Consider the following 5960-nt stretch of genomic DNA (forward strand, 5'->3'; position numbering starts at 1 on the left):
TACTATTATCGCAATTTTTCAAACAAAGGAAGTGAGACTGAGATGGGTTAAGTGGCCTGCCTAAATTCACGTGGACAATAAGTAGAAGAGTTCAAACCTGAATAATCTCACGGCTATCTGTGCTATTAACCACTATGTAACAGAGCTCTAATTTGTTTCTAATTTTTCTAATTTTGAAAATGTTTCAAACTTATAAATATTGCAAATATGTTAAAAATAGGGATTTTTCCCCCCCTAAACCATTTGGGAATAAGTTGCCAACACAATCTCCTGATCACCCTCAAATACTTCATTAGGTATGGTGGCTCAAATATTGACTTCTCCGAAGAGAGGTGCAAGTCCAAACTCCTGGCAACTGTGACTGTGGCTTTATTTTGAAAATGGTCTTCCCATGTGTAAATAGTAAAGAATCTTGAGAAGATGTTAGCCTGGATTCAGGGTGAGATCTAAATCCAAAGACTATGACGTTATAGGAGAAAAGAGTGAAGTGAAGGGAGATCTGGTGGAGTGGACCAAACTATTCCTAAGTTAGGCCTACCTAGGAGCCATTGGCAGAATGGAGACCATCTGTCCAGAAAATTTTTTAAAAAATTAAATCGGTAAGCAAAATCAGATATACATACTTATGAATGTACACACAACTTCAGGAAAGGGACTCAACACAGGGACCAAGATATTCCCAACTAAAAATATAAAATCAAAGTAACTGAAGGGGTCCCTTGCTAAATTAGTACTTCAGTCCTGTAATTTGAAGACACTGAATTCTGCCAACATCCTAAATAAGCAATAAAAGAGATTTCCTCCTAGATCCCCCAGAGGGAGGAAGATAGCTCAGAGAACACCACGATTTTCAAGGTATGAAATTGGAGGAACCAGATGAGCCCACTGGTCCTCTGACCTTCAGCACTGTGAGATATTTAAATTTGTTATGGTAGCAACAGAAAAAAATAACCCTTACTCTACTGCTGATGTTTTTTGTTTGTTTTTTTTTTGTTTATTTCCAGACAATATTCAGAATGAGAAATATTGATTGTTTGATACCCACTATTTTGTATTTAAACACAAAATTTTCTTTTCAATCTCTAATGATTCTTTTCAGCTCTAATGTTCTGGGGAATAGTTTATCTGGGCTTCTGAAACCCACAGGCAGCTTCTACAAGTGAATTTTCCTCATCTCAGGGTCTTCGCAGTATGGAATATCAGTGTGTCATATACTGGATTTTTGACAGCCACAGATTTTCCACCTCCTTCAGTTGAACCACTACACTGAGCTGCATTCCTTAGACCCCAAGGAAAAGGCAACTGAGTTTCTCAGCATCCCCCATTAAATTCGTTCCATTGGTTTATTCTTCCTTACTGTTGGGTAAACTCTTCAGAAGCTGCCATAGCTTTTAAAGACATTCTCAGGTGTGGAAAGGCAATTTGGTTTTTCCTAATGCATTCAGGTTGTAGTGGGCCCATGTTCTAGGCTATATGAGCCTTATGCCCTAGAAGGTTAACAAAAGCAGACTTTAAGGGAGACCTTACTCACTGTTAGGGACTGAATGTGTCACATAGAAATTCATAGTTTGGAGCCCGAATCCCTGATGTTGTGGTATTTAGAGGTATACTTTTGCAAGGTGTAGATGAGGTGAGATGGGGGATGAATGCCCTTTTAAAAAGAAGAATGGGTTAATCCTGGGTTTGGGCATCATATTAAAATAAAAAAAAAAAAAGACCATGCAAAAACAAACTCGGGAATTCAGAAAGAGGATTCTCACCAAGAATCTGACCATGCTGGCCCCCTAATCTCGGACTTCCAGTCTCCTGAATCTGCTGTTTAAGCCACCCAGCCTATTCTCATTCATTGTAACAGCCAAAACTAAGTCACCCTCCTATGAATTGCCTCCTACTGAATTCTTCTTTGGCACAGTCTGAACCAGTGCTGGCAGAGTCATTTTTGTCCCTACTTCCTTTACAAATGTCCATCTTGCTTTAACTGTGGGAGTACTTGTCATTTATTGTTCTCAGCTTTGGGGCCTTGGCCTAAACTCTTCCCGGACAGGAAAAGCCATATTTGGATATCCTGTTATCTTTCTATGACAGTACCTTGCACAATAAAAGTTAAAATTCATCTGAAATCAGTGTAACTGCTGGCATCCAAAGAATGCACACTGAGAATCTTGTGGATCTAATCTTGCCACTCAGTTTTATTGAAAGGAATGGATACACAGGATTATTTTCATTTTTTTTTAATTAAAGGATTTAATATTATCAGCACTTGAAAAAACAGTCATTTGTAACATGCTGTTATAATTAGAACAATCAGTTTTGGGGTAACTGATACAAGGAATTTCAACACCAAGCTTAAAGCTTCCCCTTAAAACATAAAAATTGAGACAGTGAATTAATGCAAACATAACTACATCTGAGAAAAATATTCTTCTTGTGAATGTTAATACTCAGCTAAATATAATCACTGGCCTATGACTTGAGCCAGGCTTTTAAATCTGGATTAAGCCAACCAGGAGGAAGGCTTCCAATGGCGGAAGAAATGGGACTCAAAGTTGGGATAACTTGAAATTCCAGGGACAATGAAGAGACCTGTTTAGGGGGAGCAGAGTTACATATCAGAACAACAGGAAAATATTTTAAAAATTAAAATATCTGTTTCAAAGCATATGCATCAGCACCTCATGGTGAGTTGAAACTTTTTTAACAAGGCCCAGTCTGAAAAATGCATATAAATAAGAATTGAGAGCCAAGATGCGCCTTAGTCTTGCTGGAGTGCAAGGGTATGGCTTTGCATTTTGTTCAGGGTCTCTACTAAATTATAGGGACTTCAGAAATAATAGTCTCTTTTTAAAAAAGGTATTGCTTATTTATAATAAATTATTTTAGTTAAAATATTTGACCAGGTAAAAGCTCATGAGCAGTACACTGACTTTCAGGTTTTTACCTCTCAAATATTCCTGAGAAAATGGTAAGAAAAACGCCTTCCTCACTTTCTAAAAACTCTTTTTCAGAGGTTTTTCAGACTTTTCTAGATGAAATACATAAGCAATATTGCAGCTAACGGACAAACTGAGGGACTGTTTCCCACTTAAACCAAACGGGAAGAAAACTTGAAACTATTTGCTATAAACCGCAAGGTAAAATGCAGCTCAAAACTGAATGGAGCAGGGGCCCTTTGCTAAGTGGAGGATGAAGTGTATGACCCACTTGAAGTTCCCGTTACATCATGAGTGCAGTTCAGTTTGGGGAAAATAGTTTAATGTATTTCTCAGAAAAAAAAATAGTTTATACTTTGCATCACAAACATAACAGTGGTTATGATGTCCAGTGCCACCAAGCAACTTTCATTCTGTCCCATACTGTTGAAAGCGAATCCAAGGCAGGGTGGATGAGATGGTGAACTGGTAGTCCTTGTTGACTTTGGCGCCATCCTAATAATCTATCACAAATCCAACTTCCATGCCACAACGGTTGATGATCCAATCGTGCCTGTCGAAAGGCAGCTCATACCCCATGCAGGAACAAATTCTTGCTCTTGGTGAATATTGTTTTGCTTTCCCTCCGAATCGGATCAAGGATGGACCACAAGGGCACTCCGCAGCATAAAGAGCTTCCCACTTCAAAATCTCCTTCCAGGCCTGTTCATTGTTCTGCTTGTGAATTTTAATGATATTATACATAATCTTTCTGACTAATATCCTCATCCTCCCACTTCCACCCTTTCCGTAACATTGCATTCCAGAACATCTGTTCGGAAGGATAAACCCACTTTTTCTCTGAATCTGCTCGTGGAATGGATGACTCCCCTCTGACGGTAGACAATGCAAAGGGCTGATCCGGAGCTGGTGTTTGATTAGGTGGTGGCATCAGATCTGAAGGATCCAGGTTCTCCTTATTCTTAGCAGCAGCGCCTGTAACAGGACACTCCACACACTCATATGCAAGATCTTGGTGGGCAGGCACAGAGTATGTTTTGCTCTCACAGGTTGGACCAGAGGGTTCTGTATTCATTGGACAGCCTTTCACTTTCCCTTCATGCATTGGGCATCCTGAAGGTGGTGATACTGTCGGGTGATCTGAAGCACTTGAGGTCTGAACTGGAACATCAGGAGTAGAGGCTGACAAACCCATGGTTGGAATCAGTGTTGACTCTAAACAATTTTAAACTTCCAGCTGTCAAAGCAAAGACACGGATCAATGCTGATGCCTAGAATGCAGCTATTTCCTCGTACCTCTTAACCTGGTCAATCCTTTTTGTCCCATCATGGGAACATACTAGACTTTAATATATTGCCGCCTTTGAGAAACAGTAAGAAACCTGCCTTCCGGGGGCATGTTTCTAAGGGATTGAGGATTAGGCAACTGAGGACACAGGACTATTTTCTGAATGAGGATTCCAGACAAAGTGCACTGCCTCAGGCCAAGTAAATCTTGTACAACTATGAATTGATTTTAAATCCAATGGATCAAAGAAAGGCTTGATAAAATCACCCTCACAAATACATGGAATTGACTGCTGTTTGCTTAACATTTTTCCACTTTGAGTATATGTGTCATCCAGAGTAAGCAGGCTTATATTTTCCATAGTTCTTTACCCCAATTCATAATTCATAGAAGCAGTGAATTGCTAACAAAAATAGATGATTCATGTCTAAAGCACATGTACAACTTCCTCCAATTGAGAGAAGGAAATTCATTGAAAGGCTCATAAGATCAAAACTGATTACAATGACAAATGACACCACCTATCTTTATTAAACATGTAAATGAGGTCCATACATAGGGATTACCAAAAAATACTTAAACTAATTTTTCTTTATTATAATAAACTTATAAGTTAAAAAAACACAGTGTTGGCAGGCAGTAAGAATTGGAGGTTGGCTCTCATTCAGGAAACGAGGCCTCAAGGATGTGTCTTAAAGCAAAATTTGATGTTAATAAAAATAATTGCTGAAGTAGAATTCTATATATTGGGCATAGCTCTCCTATTGGACTTATACTGTAAAATTGGAGATTAATCTTTCTGGTTAAGAGGGATCTGTCTGAATTATGCTCTTAAAATAGACAGCTAGAGCTAGAGAAAGAAATTACTGACCCTAATGACATCACTGAAAGTGTGATATATAAGCTAAAATAAAATGAATACAATAAAATTAGTCACTATCAGGTAAGATGGAGGTAGCTGAGCCACATAGAATATTTTGATAGTAACAAATTGAGTTCTTTTTTACTCTGTCAAAATTTCAAATCTCCTTTTCCTTTTTCTTCAAATATCCTGCAGGGTTAACATCTTACTCAGTTTTCTTTCCTCCATTTTCAGCAGTTTGAGATGATCTCCTTTAACATCTCAAAACTCAACTTGCTGTCTCATGTTCTGTTTCCTCAAGTCTTATAAAAGATCAATTATATTATCTGATACATAATTTTGAGTCCCAGTGTCAGTGGTTGCTTAGAGTTTTATGTGATTCTATGTTTTACATCATTATGTGGCACATTCGTGATTTTTTTTCTAGTTTTCTAAAGCCTTCTTTGAAGAGTGTGACTGAATAACAAAACTTTCAGTCATTCAGCATGCAAGTTGGAAAAGAAGATGTTTTGGGGAAATGGTCCTTTGGGTAGGACACAGAACAATTTTTGTTGTTGTTGTTTTTTTGGTAGAGTACCAAATCTATTTGTTAGGCCTGGGTTAACACGGCGTGGTAAAGGGGTAGAGAGTACCCTTGGAAAACAGAAGATCCAGTCCTTGCTCTGGTACTAACCTGTTGTGTGACAACAGAGGTCACATCTTTGCTTGTCTCTGTTAGGATAATACATTGCCTACCCTTGTGAATACATGAGTGGCCCACGGGGTGCTTTGCATATCCTGAGGTCAAACTTGGAACAGAGACTACTGCACAGGTCTAGTGAGCACATAGAAACTATTGAGTACCTCCTTTACGTTTATGTTTGCACACACAGTTCTGTCC

General features: G+C 38.6%; 1 pseudogene; it reads right to left on the reverse strand.

Moving 5' to 3' along the window:
- Positions 1-2995: 2995 nt before the first annotated feature.
- On the reverse strand, positions 2996-4159 carry LOC101972376 (holocytochrome c-type synthase pseudogene; annotated as a pseudogene).
- Between the last annotated feature and the right edge of the window lie 1801 nt (positions 4160-5960).

Source organism: Ictidomys tridecemlineatus, chromosome 6, assembly GCF_052094955.1.
Source record: "Ictidomys tridecemlineatus isolate mIctTri1 chromosome 6, mIctTri1.hap1, whole genome shotgun sequence".
NCBI classification, from domain to species: Eukaryota; Metazoa; Chordata; class Mammalia; order Rodentia; family Sciuridae; genus Ictidomys; species Ictidomys tridecemlineatus.